Source organism: Patiria miniata, unplaced genomic scaffold (genome assembly GCF_015706575.1).
Source record: "Patiria miniata isolate m_02_andy unplaced genomic scaffold, ASM1570657v1 HiC_scaffold_30, whole genome shotgun sequence".
Lineage (NCBI taxonomy): Eukaryota > Metazoa > Echinodermata > Asteroidea > Valvatida > Asterinidae > Patiria > Patiria miniata.
Window position 1 is genome coordinate 5,768,016 of NW_024037070.1, and position 15,507 is coordinate 5,783,522.

The following is a 15,507-nucleotide window of genomic DNA, read 5'->3' on the forward strand; positions in this document are numbered from 1 at the left end:
ATAAAACGCCTTTCTTTTTTGCAACCCAGGGGTTTAATATCAACATTTACTGGACCATGGCCACGATAACCTGGGTTTTTTTTCCGCACAAGGACGGGAACATCTGAGCATTGCTTGCTGACCCTGAAAAAGGTGACTTTTTCAAGCAGTGCAGTTCTGATGATTAGTCCTCTTTAAAACACATGTACTTATCATTTGTAAAGTTCATCATCGAACCCACACACATTTATGATGTACTACATATCAACATATTTTTGAAGGTACATGCATATTTGCCAATTCATACTTACTGATGCATGTATACATTGTGTTCACGTACATTTACGGAATAATAGGCCAACACAGTGTATGTGCACAAGACACTCTCATGACATCAATCATACATGCCAAGAAAGAAATAGGCCTTCTGAACATACGCTGTATTCGCCTATTATTCCAACACCAGGCTAAATATAGACCGACATACACTGTGCAGTGTACATGTAAGTCTGCAAGTGGACATGTAAATGTATTTACATTCTAGGATAAATAGAACTTTCTAAAAAGACTTAAATCCATCGAGGTGTCGGTACTCTTGCCAACCTTGTTCCCATCCTTTTGCTTTCATACCGAGATTCACAACCTGGCTGTTTTGGCAAGGAGGTTACCCTACAAATCCACTTTGCCCAATCTCATGAAATCATAATGTTGATTCTCAGTCAGCTCTCATGACAACACCCCGCCTCAAGCAGATCTCTCCCTTACCGGAAGGTTTAGAATAAGACTACCCAAACCCAACACAACCCCCCCCCCAAAAAAAAAAACTCGGCTAGGACTATAAAGGCACAGTATGATTACTGCATTAGCACTAGCAGATTGGAGCTATGAGGAAGCTAGCAGCAATGATGTTTTTCCCCAGCAATCCCCCCCCCCCTTTTTTTTATTAATTTTTTTTTATCAAGAGCGGCAAACTGTTCAAGATTCATGATATCTAATGCCTGGGACACCTGGAAGACAGGAATTGTGGGAGATAATCCCCTTCGAACGATGCCCGTAATCCCGACTGGATTAACTCTGCAGAATACACTTCCAACACAATCAGAGATGGCCCACTAGCCCAACTGATGGTAAAGTTTCAGGATTATAGATTTGTCAAAGCCCCAAATCCTTCAATGCATTTTTTTTCCCGGCATGGTAAGTCTATCAATGTGTATAACAGGTTGAATGGACAGCAAGCCATGTCTTCACTATTCACAATTTTCCTCTTTTTTTTGGGCTTCTTTAAACAAATTATTTTTACACAATTGTTTACCAACTGCTGATACTGCTAATATTTTCCAAGCTTCACATTAATTCACTTCGGACACATGTTTCAAGTAATTAATGAGTAAATGTTCATTACAATATACATTGAATTGGAAACTCTGTTAAATGTCACCTAAGAGTTAACAGCTGAGACGTGCCCATATGTCCTCTTTCAATTGTTGTTATATTTTGTGAATGCCTTCTTTTGAAATTTGTCTCCTTTTGTGTAACATTGGATTAATGCCGCCAGCCCACATCAATTTGCATGAGCAGCATGTGTATCCTGTTTTTGTTTTGTCAGCCCACACTCAAACATTAACAAAAGCGACTCATCCTGAATTATTAAATTATGCCACAGCCTGATCCGTCCTAATTAGCACTGACCCAATTTGCGGCTGTGACCCACTACATTCAGGTCATTGGTATTCAGCGGGGTAATGTCAGCCACTGTCTTTATGTATGGATGTGACAGAACCAATTAATACTCCTCATCACTACTGAAAAGCTCCGTCCACAATTTCATTATTCTGGGCTTTCATCTGTTTTTTTTTTTCCCCTTCTTTTATCATCCTCCTACACACTGCATAATCGTCACCCCAGGCAGTGAATGAAACGTTGACATAAACAAAATTTTGGAAATTAATCAAGCCTACATTATTAAATTATATTTCCTCGTTAAAGACTGCTGGCATGGAAAAAAAAAAAGTTCCAACAACTCAGCAGCAAATGTGTAATTTATGTGGATGTTCTCTCATACCTGTCGTGACTGTGTATCTTGATGCAAGGTTTCAATCTACAAACCCAGAATTACGAATGTAATTGCCCTCTTGGCCAAAAACATATTTACTGGGACATAAATTGGAATATAAAAACAGAGTCCTGCATGTATATCTTCTGTTTAATCATAGCGATAAGCTTCAAAATTGTTTGCATGGGTTTTAAGATGTTGCTGTTGAAACAGCTGAATTAAGCTTCTTTATGAAAAAAAAGGTTCCAACTTTACAAAAAAAAGTAATAAAATTCATGAAATCAACTGTCAAAATAATTGGATGATGAAAAAAAATCCTGCATATTTTTAATTTGCATCGCTGATGAATTTTTTGAATAATTAACAGCAGGGGGGCACCGGCATAGCCCGGGCCAGATGAAGGAAAAAGCCATGTCTAATTAATCAAACCCCGTTGTGATTAATGTATGATTTTAACGGCAGATGGTCTCAACGTCTTGTTTGCTAACAAGGCTTACTGGAGGACTGACGTCCCAAGGAAGAACTCAACTGACTGGCCGGACGTACACCTCAGGGGGTATATTGGACAGAGGCGGTGCACACACACACGCCGCACACCGCACTCACACGCACTACCACAGCCGGGGAAAACTAATGTAGTAACAGAGTCAGCTCCGTTAATCAAACTGTCGCCCATGGGCCGGGAAACAATGGAAAGAAAACAAAAGCACGGGAGAAAACAAAATTACAGGGGGAAAAAAAAAAAGATAGAGAAAAACGTCTGCGGCTAATACAAATTCTGAAATAGGAGGAAGCACATGGAATAATTGTCTGTGTACGTTGGATGGAAGTCTAGAATAACAAGAAATGGCAGGAAAAAAAACTGTGATTGGAGAATTGGTTTATTTGATCTGCCCCGGATTACTTCTAGCCCTAGATAAATGTTTTTACAGTATCATATTTTCTTTCCTTCAGTAGGAATATATTTTTTAAATGAGGTTACAAAGCATAGAAGTGGAAAACTAACAAATACCGAATGTAGAGTCATCTCAATATATTGCCATTATAAACCCCCCCCCCCCCAAAAGGCACAAAACAAAAAGTGTTTTGAACTGAACTATCTTCTCCTTTTTCCTTATTTCAGAGACTTGTCTCCTGTTACGTATTTTCCCCAAGGTTATTACCGGACCCATGCATCATAGATATATGTCTGCTCATTCATTTTCTCATCCAGACTTCCTGTTATCAGTTAAATACATCGTGTACATGTATGTACTGCGCACTTGAACACTAATGTGGAATCTGCGCAATATAAATTAATTATTATTATTTTTATTATCATTAAACACCAGATGTAAGTCGTCTCAAAGGCAACTCAACTCGCAGCCATTTTCCCCCATAAGGGATGAACTGCATATAATCCATCGGCAGACCCTCACCATCAAAAAGCAAGCCAGAGAAAGAGTAGCCCTGAACATCTCCCCACAAGAATTAGCTCAGTTAATCCTTCAGATCTGAACACAAAATTAATCTACTGAAAGACCAGTTGATCTTCAAAAAAAAAAAGGCAACCAGTCAAAAATAGAAAGAAAAAAATCTGTGCACACAGGCTCTCTGACTGTCTCTAATCTTTGGATTGCTTTTTCGTTTTTGTCTGAACATGATCTTTTAAAGCCTGGATTACGCAGTGGCATTAAGCGACAGTCTTGCCCCAAATCCTGACGTAAATGACACAGTTCACTAACCTGAATGCGACCGAAAAAGAAGGGAACCCTGACTGACGCAAACCCTTCAGAAAATTGGGATTCAATGACAGAAAGGAATATTGATGCACCAAGACATGTGGGTAATTCTTCTTTGCATCTCCTAGTTATGGCATGAATTACATGCTGGGCAATTTGGTCGGGCTCGGCCCAAGGCATGGCGAAATACGAGATCCCACGTGCAGACAACTGAAACGCTCGTTTGCCATTTGCTAATTAGTCAGGCCAGCACCTGCCATTAAAATCCAACGAATAATTAATTCCACATAGGAGACGAAAAAAAAATAGATGAGCGATGTAGGGTGGAGGAGGGACAATTTGTTTTTGTTCCAGTTGCGTTGCCTAGGTAATCAGCAGACGGTAATTGTGTGCTCATGTGTGGGCTGTTTTCAGGCAAGCATTCAGTGAATAAATTGGGACGCCAAGTCATTCACCATGCATGTTCTTGTGAACATTGTACATTGTGCAGCATTAACTAAGCATTCAAATTGGAACAAAACATGTTGAAATATATGCAACAAATCACAATGAACTGTTATTGCCTATTTTCCAAAATTTCAAGAAACATGAAAAAAAAAATCCATGAACATTGATTTCACGCTTCATCTTGCATATATTTTTTTTCAGCTCAAAAAATGTGAAAATATTTTTTTTTTGCTCCAATAGCCCCGACTGCTTACAATATCAAAATGATGTTATTGATCTATGTGGCACAGGTGTGGGCGACAAACCATTAACGAGATACGTGCCTTAATTAATAAAGACCACATGGGTAACAGCCTCTGCATGTTTGGTACCTGTGTCACAAGGAGAGAGATCCAGCTTTGAAAATTTACAATCAGATTTCAACTTGGATTTCACCATCACTATCCAGCTTTCACACAAATACCCTTACTTGATATTTGTTGATGGTTACAAACGGGGATTTTTCAAAAAAAATTGTCCTCCTTTACACGGTGCAAAACAAAGTTAAATTTTTGATTTCAATTACAATTTCCCCCTGCGGCCACAAAAGCAATTTGCACAAATGGTAATCAAGGGACAATAATTCTTCGTCTTCCCCTTGATTGGAAAGCCAACGTTCGAACGTTATTCATCACAGTTGCTCTTTCTCCAGGAGTGGCAAGCCCCGATAGAAGTTAGGGGAGAAGGGGGAAAAAAAGAAGAAGAAGAAGCCCAACCCTCCCACTCTGGTTAAAAATTGGCCGGGGAAAACGCCATTACGTTCCATAAAATCCTCATCGCGCACGGGCCACTGTTCGGATCCGCAATTAGGTGAAGATATGAGTTTTGTAATCGGAGGCCGGCAGGCACATCCCGGCCAACCCACTAAAGCAGAGCGCGGGGAATGCGCAACGAGCTCTGGGGTGCGTCACTGACCATTATCCAACAGTAACGGGATCCTCCGAGGGGCCGGAGCACTGCGATGGGATAACCGACAGTGTGAAGAAGCAACAACTAGGACACGCGAAGACATACATTTTTTAAAGGTTTTGTGTATCGTTTTGTGTGGATTATCACCTCTCGTATTACATGGTGGCCAATGCCTTCTGCTCTCGCCGTAATTCTAGAATAACCATTCCAGCATTTCGTAGTTATCAATTTCATCCATTCAACCCCCCCCCCTTTTTTCACTTTTTTTTCTGTGAAGGAAAACATCTCTCACAAATGAAACCCCCAAATTAATGATTATTCCCTTTTCTTGCACTAAATCACAGATGATGCTTTTGATTTTTAATTGGATGCGCATAACACCAGGATAACCCGTGCGGTCCTGTGGTTTTCAGTTCCAAGTGAAATTTCCTTTGATCAAGTGTAGCGGGGAGTCCGTTCTTAATGAATGATGACGCACATGTGGTCACGATCCTGGTGACAAAACACCATCAGCGCTAATTGCCCAAGCCTCTGTAATGCCTGCATAATTACTGAGCAGTGCACAAGACATGGGAACCCCTTTGTGTGTACTGCATAATGGATCCCCATTCATTCTAGTAGGGGGCCTGGCTTGAGCGAGTCATTTCCATTAATGAGTTTTCTGACACAAAACCGGGCATGAACAAAGGCCAGGCGAAATCAGAGAGGAGGTCGGGGAGAGGAAGAACAAAGGGGAGGCGTACGATCCGAGCACCGGGCACGCAACCACTTCACCGACCCATGACGTCTTACACACGACGGACATACAAACAGAACAAAAAATCACAACGCCGCTGTCCATTCTTAGTTCTAGCAAGGTGCAGCATTGATCCCCCTCCCCTCCCGTCCTCTGCCTCGCATTTCACGATCAAGTCCTCACAAATTACAATTGCTTTTCTGCCGCTTCTTCATCATCTTCTTGTACTTCTTCTTCTTCTTCTTGGTCTCCTTCTCATCATCTTGCCGTGGTCAAGATGCAAAATTAATAAATCACACCTGGCAAGGAGGATGGGCTGTAGGGCATTCATCAAGCCACGATAATTGGATTCTAGATTTATCAACCAACATATCGAAATTCATCTCGGGCTTGGCCTGAACCAAGGCCAGCTCATGTAACGCTGCTTGCACTAATTAATGCCACAAGATTGGCCAGTGACGCATCTTCCAGACGCGCACCGCCACACACAGGCAAACACAGAAAAGGAAAAGGAAAAAAAAAAAAATCATTCGATTTTTTTCTGGGTCAAGTATTTTGTTTTTAACAATTTATCCTTCGTGATGGAGTTTTGGGTTATTCGGCGGCAGAGGATCAAAATCACACGGGCGCAAATCAATAAGTAATACCATTTAAATCCTTGATCAAGGGGAAAGTAGATTTATCACCGGCCGGAGAATCCGTGTTTTCACAATCTGGAAATTACTGCAGATTGAAAAATCCAATTTAGGCAAGTTCACTTCAGAACAGCTGAACTGTACACAATATTCATAGGGATGAATAGTGTATTTGTAACGCATCTTTTAGTTTTTCTGCAGTTAACAGTTTCCTGTGCAAAATCATATTCCGTTTCTCTCCAGATATACCCTAACAATACGCATCTTGGCCTGTGTCTTACAGGTCACAACCAGCATAAGAAATAATCTTCAGCGCAGTCACTGTTTCAAATGTCAGAGCATGTTACAATTTAAAGCTCCAGCCCCAACTGCGAGCAAAGGTTTGTGTTTGTGGTGGAAGTTAGCCAGACACCGTCCGTAGTAAAAAAAAAAAAAAAGTCACAGTCAATGGGAACTGCATATTGCCAATTTACATTTAACTGCGCCGGCCCAGATTCTGGGGGCAACGTCTACGGCCAGATGTAGCAGCAGTTTGCGCAGCTGGTCGATTAGAACTTCCTGCTGCTGTCAAAATGCCATCGCTAGGTTCCCTGGCCTATGAATATGCATGAGACAAAATTCAACCCCCCCCCCCAAAAAAAAATGACAGTGATGAAAATCCTCCGTTTGAAAATATTGGGGTCGATTTGTACATTGCTGATCAACCCAGCCGTGAAAATTCTCTTAAGACACAGACAAATGGAAAGGATTTAATCAACAAATTTTGTGAGGATGTGGGCGTTGCTTTAGATCGTTTGCACTGACGCCATCTTGGAGGTGTGCACATTTGTTCAACAGCGATACACATGACAGACATCTCGTGTTAATGAATGAATTTAACAAAACACACGTCAAAGATGGTGGCTGATTGCAATCAATCTATAATGATCACTCAGCACAGGTGTTAGAGCCAATGGGACATTTGAAAACAGATCATTCCACAATTTACAAGTGATGAAGCAGTTAGCTTTGCACTCTAATCCCGGTCCAACATTAAATCAATCAAAGCTACATCAAGCAGAACGCTATAATCTGTAAAGCCACACACCAAAACAAAGAAATTATGTTGATGGGGGATTTGCATTTTCAAGGCAGTTATACATGTACATCTTAATGGAATGTGCAATGATTTACGCTATTTACATGTAGTCTGCTCTTATTGTGTATTCTAACCTAACATTTTACCCAACGGGCTGTGTACCCATGCTTCTTCAGTAGGTGCAGGTGAGCCATCATGCATGGGGTCAGATTAAAGTCACTGCACCTGTTGGCAAGTCAGATGACCTCAGCTCCAACTGGCTGAGGTCAACCTGTCAGCTGTTTTCTAGCAGGCATTTCCCCAGCCATGCATTGTGTCATGTCATAGTCTACTGATTGTTTGGTTTTCTGTGTGTTGTTGTGAATCTGATCTGTATTGAGGCCAACTGGTGTCTGGTGGCAGCACTATCAGTGGCTCTGGCTTATGACAGGCTGATAACAAGACTAGCGGTACAACATGCATAAACATAATACCAAGGGATAGGTACATTTACAGGTGACTGCTCTATTTTTGACACCCCTATGTTCCAACACTCATATGTTCTGACAATATGTTCGCACATAAGATTGTGTTACCCCCCAGTTAGGGTTAGGGTTAGGATATGGATAGGAATATGTGCAGTCGGAACATAGGGGTGTTTGAACATAGGGGTGTCGAAACATAGGGGTGTCAGAACTAGACGTGTAACCAATTTACATACATGTATCTACAAAAACAATTAAGGTAATAATGTTGTTGGAATTTGCTTTGGTAATGGTTTGTATAGGTGTGTTAATTCCAATATGGGGGTTGATGAACATGCACATGAATCGGTTACATCTTTTTTTTGGGTCAATTATGCAAATTACATATGCAAATATCATAAACCCCTCTGCAACTTGGCAGCCCACTTTGTTTTGTTTTTAATTTAGGGACAAATTCACATCCAATTTTAGTTTGCCGATCCCCCCCCCCCCCCCCCCAGTGAATTTGAAAACAAGAATTTATGACTGGAATATCATGGAGCCCCACGAGAATACCAATACTATAAAAGGGGAATTCAAGTGGTATTCAGAAAGCCTGCACTGAACTGTGCAGAAATTACTTACATCTTCCATGTGACTGTCATCAACACTGTATAAATGGGCCAGAGATTTTATTTAGTTTAGTCCATAACCTAGCCAGATTTCTGCCTGACCACTCAGTGAAGTTGGCATAATTCACGACTGCTCATTGGTTAACCTTGAGACTGAACCATTCAGATGACTGTTTGAAGCCCGACATTCCCATTTCCATTTGTTATCAATCAGCTAAAGCTGTTCCGCAAGGTTCCCGGATTCAAGGAACTCTCTCTGGTTTTCCCATTTTCAGAAAAGCCACAGAGACTAACAACCGCTCAATGGGCCCTCATTTTCCTACAAATCAATTAAGATGTTTATCTTTCACTGATGGTGTTTCACTTTCAGTACTTGCAATGCCAAAGTAATTTTATGAAAAACACAACAAAAGAAAGTTTGGACTGGCAGAGGTGCCATTACCCTTGAACAAAATAAAACCGATTTCACACTTCAAAACAAAGTGCTAAAAAGTCCTCAGATACATGTCACACAAATAAACAAATCCATGCTGCTTAAAAACAGACTGATCCCTCTTTTTGTAAATGAGTGGGCGTGAGTGAAATACCCTGTGGGGTAACACATACCAGACCGTGTGAATACGTCCATATCTTTCCTCAAACAATCCAAACAAGATCCTAGTAGTTTCTAATCCCCCCTTTTTTTTCCCTTTGGTGGTCCAAGTTTTTTTCTTCATCTTATAATTTTTCCTTTTCTACACTTCTAACCCCTTTCAATTACACTCTCGTGATTAAATCAAAATCACTTCTCGCCCCCTGCTGGGTCTTACCAAGTCTTTTGCCTTCCATCTCCAGTTGGTAATTTCTTTCCCTCTGGTTAATTCTTTTTCTTTGGCTAACTGAATCTTTTTTTCCCCCTTCTTTTCTTCTTCTTCAAAACGGCCCGGGGGTAAGGAATATGATTGGAATCACTTTTGAAACAGCGGGATCCAAGCAGGATGGTTGAACAATTATAGCACTGCGGGACAGGAAACTCTTGTGAAACTTGATTACACAAACAAGGCAAATCACATCTTATCTTCAAGAAGAAACCTGTGCTTTTATCTCAAGCGGACCCTTTCTTTTGTGCTTTTCTCTTGAGAAACAGAAAAGTGTGTTGTGAAACTCCCTAATGAAGGGGTCAGAGTGCCTTAATTAGGTCTACATGTACACGTGCACGTCACACACTCTTACGATGCAGATGTACTTCCTGATAAACACAAAAACTGTGGGATGGTTTATTTCAAACAATGGCATAATGACCAAATCATTTGCTCCCCCCCCCCGTGAAATTACAGCAGTCGTGTTTGTTGTTAGCTATTTTTCCGGTATTTGAATCTAATTGTGCACTGTGAACATGGGGCTTCAAGGGAAAACAAGAACCATGTTGTCCTCAGATTGCAAGACAAACAACACACATGTATGGATTTTAAATATATTATTATTTTTTGTAAAAATGCCAGTTAGGTTGGATGATTAATTTTCACTGCTGGTCTGGGGTCAATTTACGACGCACAATCACAATTTCCAGCACAATCACAATTTTCAACACAATCACGATCCCAAAGCAGTGACAGTAGACATGTAATCGTAGGCGAGATCACCTGCTGGGAAACACAGTGAACCGGTGTGAAATTATAAAAAATGTGGCCACATTCTCCGCCCTCCCAAAGACAAAAAGGGTATTGTGACCCCTGTCCAGTAACTCTGAGGCCTGGGGTAAGGTCACTGACATAGAATTGTATCAACTGACCAGCCACTGAGCCACCTACCCTCATTTTGCTTCTCTCTTGGTTTTTTTTTTGCCCACAGCAAAATCTTGATAAAATGTGAGGTGTTCTGGTAAAATGAGACAGAACTGGGCTGAGGTCGAAATGAGGTTTTGCAGTTATTAGGAAAGAGAATAAAATTCCCCTTACAATACTGTTTGAGGCACTTGAATTGGACATTCCGTTGGCAAATTATGGCTGTTTAAAGTTCATATTTATCGACATGTCATTAAGAGTAGAATACTGAGAAAAAAGCCATACAAGTTTTGAGTTTTGTTTTCGTGAAAATGGAAGATGCCAACTGTTTTTCATTAAATTTAAAAACACTTTTATTCCACGATTTTTATACTTTAAAAGATGTGTTGTGGACACATTAAAGATTACAAAAATTATTAAATCTAAAAATGAAAAAAAAAAAATCACCCCCATTCGTTTTTTTCTTTCTTTTCATCTTTCTCCACTACGACCCATGCCCAGTTCCATCTCAATGTGCCAGAACACTTCATAAATGTGGTGCTTGGCTGGCTGTTGCATCTGCTGAATGACAAGTCCAGATGATTAGTGTGTCGAGAAAAGGTAAGGACTCTTGTCTGCAATTTTGTAACAAATTCATGTTGGCTTCACTTCATTTTATCTTCACTTCACGAAAATAAAAATTCTGCTGTGTGAGACCCATTTCAGTGACCTCAAGTGAATATCAAGGAAAGATCTTTCCAGATATCGCAAACAAACACACAGAATCATCAAGCTCAAAACATCAAGGACCCAAACTTAATGCCCTAACATTAATTTTTACTTGTACAGTATTAATTCCTGGTTGAAAATTCCACGCTTCCACATATTTAATAGCCCGTGTTATTTATTTCCAAATCTACAAATTTCTTTGATTTTCAGATTTTTTTCTGGATTGGGGTTGAAGGGGGGGGGGGGTTTGTTTGGAGTTTGGGAGAGGCCCCCGAGAGAGATGATGTCTTACTAATTATGAATGAGAACAACTGGACTTCATCACCATTTTCCTGATATTTCAAATCCCAACATGTCATGGTTCACTCTTTGTATTTTTTTCTTTTTGAAAGGGCAAACCCTGCAACTAGCAACAGCTTCTGTGTATCTTTAAAAAAAAACAAGTGACGCCTTCACACCACCTTGGTTTATCATTTACAAAAAACTGACAAATTCATGCTGACCATCTGTTCGGGAAATAAATAAGAGCGCACAAAAATGTTCAACACCCAAATTTACATGGCCATCTCATTTACAGATGTCAGCCATATTAAAATTGAAGTACATGTACAAGCTTATTGGGACTGGGCCCACAACAAACAAGCGCATAAAACAAGTATTGATATTGGGTCAAGTGCGACTGACAGATAAACTAAGCTGAACAATGTCGAAAAAAAGGATGTGGCGGCCAAATGATTTGCGGCTGATGATGGTACTTAAATAACCGTACCCCCCTTGCAATTTTACACCAGACTCCTAATTAGGCCAGGGGAGTGCCAGGTCCTGCCATGGCAAGCTTTTGTGCCCGCTGTTTACTTTACTAGATTCCCCATTTGGAGATGATTTCTCAAACTTTGGTCCCATTAAGCTTTTTGACTTGCTTAGTCCTTTTTGTTTTATGGGCAATGCCTACACTTTGGCCCCAATTAAAAGCGCCGAGATAAGGTTATAAATTGGGAGGTCATTAAAATTGTTAAAAAATGAGCCACATATGCTGCATGGATGCATGGAGGGTGAATCACTTTTGTTATCAACAAATTTAGGGTTCTACTTGACAACCATGGATTTTGAGTTGACCACTAATTTATCCTGCTGTACACTACAAATTTGACGACAAACATCTTGTTTCCCTTGTCTGGAATTAATAAAAATTGCTCCTTCCCAAGTTTGACTTCTGGCAGAACAAAAAACAAATCAATTAATCTAATAAAAGCCATTTTTTTAAAAAGATGAACCAACAAAAAATCCTAAATAAAAAAAGACTAAAACTGCCATCTACCTTGTCAGGAAATGGCAGGTCATTAACAATTCAGCTTCAAGGCAGGCACCTCTAAGTGGCAAGAACTCTGAATATTCATGGTCATCTATCTGTCCCTTGTCTTCACTTTCGAGTGATTAACGCAAAAGTGTGTTCCCATCTGTCAGTACTTGCTACTGTTTGTCTTCAATATTCTTTTTTTTTCCATTTCATTTTTTAAAGGTTTCACAGGCCATGGCCATGCCATTGCAATTTTTTTTCCCCAGCCCAAGGAAATCACATGCAAGACTTGTATTCACATAAGCCCTTAAGCTTGCTTCAAGTTCAGCATGATCGCTACTAGACATGGCCTACTTGTCAACCGTTAATAGCCCACGATAACGGCAGCGGAGCCGAGCGGAGGCAGCGGCTGATACTACTCCTGGACTCCGCCATGACCCCAGGGTACGGTTGGGGCAGCGATACGGGGAGTACACTGCCGCACCGTGGACTGTTTGGCTTTGCTATCTTGCTGAAAAGCTTGAAACATTTCTCTTCCCCGGTACCCCGCCTAACCCACCCTGCCCGACGGGCAACATGATTACACATTCTGCCTGCAGAGCCGGGCCAAGGTAGTTCAGGAGAGGGGGATAATTTATAGGGGCCATTTCGTGAATATGTCTTTCAGATGAGACCTGCAGGTGGAGACCTTTCTTCATTACAAAAATTTGAATAGAAGATGCAGGTTGATTTTTTATTCACCAGTATCCAGTGACGGTCTTGCATGTTTTTTGCCATCTTCAAAATTGACATTGTGCTTTACCTTGGGTTTTTAACAACTAAACACTGATCAACAGAAAAAATCCTTATTCACAATAAAAGACCAAATTGAAAATCACAAGGATGACTAGCTTTTGTACCAAATCAACAGTGCCAAGTACTAAAGCTGTCAAATTCTACCGGTATGTTAAACATGTTTCTTTGCATACTTACTTTTTGTCTAGTGGTCAGCTGCAAATGCACAGAGATATCAGCCCGTCACAAACGTCTATCTGAAAAGAGATAAACAAAACAACAAGATAGATGAATATGAGATAAAAAACAACTCTAATGTTATCTTCTCACAGGTTTTCAAGATGCTTTCTAAGTATTGTCCTTCATCTCATATTTTCGCATTGAATTTGGCAGGAAAATCAAGTTGAAGGCCGGTGTATGAAAGCGAATGCGAATGCAAATTTATGAAATCACAACATGTATATTCCGGCTACAAACTCGCAAAGGTTGAACACATTTCAACCACGACCAATGTCGCAGCAAATGTTTTGTGACGTCAACTTTGCTTCACCTTCGCATTTGAATGGAGTACGACCCGGTCTTGACAATCTTGATGTTCTTTACGACAATTCACATACACATCCATAGGTGCACACACACAATTCAAATTCCACTGTCAAGCTTGGGTTGGAACAGAACCCAAGACCACTCACCGCACTGTCAAGTGTGGTAGCAACCAGCAGCATGAAAAATCCAGCTAGTGGGTAAGTGCTAGTGTTGATTTTAGCAAATATGCTGTTAACTTTTCACAGACACGTTTGATAAATGACACCCCTTTTCATGGGTACCCAAAAAAAGTTTAGGAGACAACAACAACAGCAACAACAAAAGTCAGGAGAGAAGCTTACCCTCAGAACAAAGAGTCCTAATGATAATTTTAAACTTGACTGAAACTGAAAAGCTGAACACAGCTCATGCTAGACCGTCATCAACTAATTGCTGGCAGACACGCCGATGCGTAAACAGAACTGCTGAACATTAAAAGCAAAAAACTCAGCCACCACTAATAAACCCACTAATTTTTTTTTTTTTTTAATATTCTTTTGGCGCCTCTCGTCAGATAGCGGTGCTTAATTCTGTCAATAATTAGTGGTCAATCATTAACCGGCGTCCATTATCCCCACACAATGAGACAAGTTCAAAGATGCAGTGATACTGCGTGGAAAACTAAGAGAGTTCCAAAGGTGGGACATGATTGTGTAATTTAGAGTTATGTTGGGGGTTGATAAGGAACAATTAAGGTGATACAGATAATGAAACCGGATGGGCTGATTTTTGGCAAGGCAAAACTGCACCATCAATAATCTTTTTTTTTCATCTTGTCTTTATGGTACATGAAGTTGTGTTCATGGCATTTGGAGTTCAAATGATCACTGATTGATCACCCAAGAAATGAAGGGGCCAGAATAGGCCGCCTACAATCGTACAAGGACCATGCCCAGATAAACCGCCAACTTTCTGAAGGAAATCACAAAGGAAATCAAACACAACAAAATCAGAATCCCAATGCCTGTTATGCGATTAGGTTATGGCCCGACTGCTAGCAGAGAGTTCACAATCTGCTTAACTGTTTGATAACAAGGTGAAGCAGTAGAATAACACAAAACCTTACACAAAACAGCAGGCAAGTTCTCATTTCTGTGAAGACTTCTGCTCTGTATCCGGCGAACAAAAAAAATCTCAGTTCTCAAAGATTAATTGTACTTCCTCAGCCCAACATTCTCAAGACACAATCATGGTCAATAACAAGGGGTCACGAGTACATGTCTGACAGGCTTTTTTGAGGGGAAAAAAAAGCATATCTCTCAATCGTGATCTTGTTCCGAGACCTAATCTTGTTCCAGACACGTCAACCCTACTTTTAAGGATGAACAACGTAGTCATTCTTTCCAGACGTAACGAATATCAGCCCAGGACTTCTTCCCAGACAACAGGATGTTCTTGCAGGATTAGAATCAGAAAGGGAAGATCAAACAAAGGACTGGAGGAGGGGGAAAAGGAGGGGGGGTGTGCATGGATAGAAAGTGCTGATGCCACAAACAATGAACTTGTAAATAGTTGAGGATGAGCACAATAAGTGGGGGATTATACATCTTTGGTTGTGGTAAGGTCACTGGAGGATTGGATCATGTACCAGACATTACAACAGGGAGGGGGATCTGTGAGGGCTTAAGCAGCATTGACATCCTCAACAGAGAAGATACGGATTGGGGTTTACACTGAAATCTCTCGTCTTATGATCAAACACAAGATA

At 40.6% G+C, this 15,507-nt stretch overlaps 1 protein-coding gene across 1 annotated transcript in view; it reads right to left on the reverse strand.

Annotated features, from left to right (window-relative positions):
* The window catches only part of LOC119739159 (zinc finger homeobox protein 3-like), a gene marked incomplete at its 5' end in the record, with an annotated part of 82,755 nt that overhangs the window by 20,388 nt on the left and 46,860 nt on the right, over nt 1-15,507 (reverse strand). The window contains 1 exon segment of the mRNA XM_038213990.1: nt 13,413-13,471.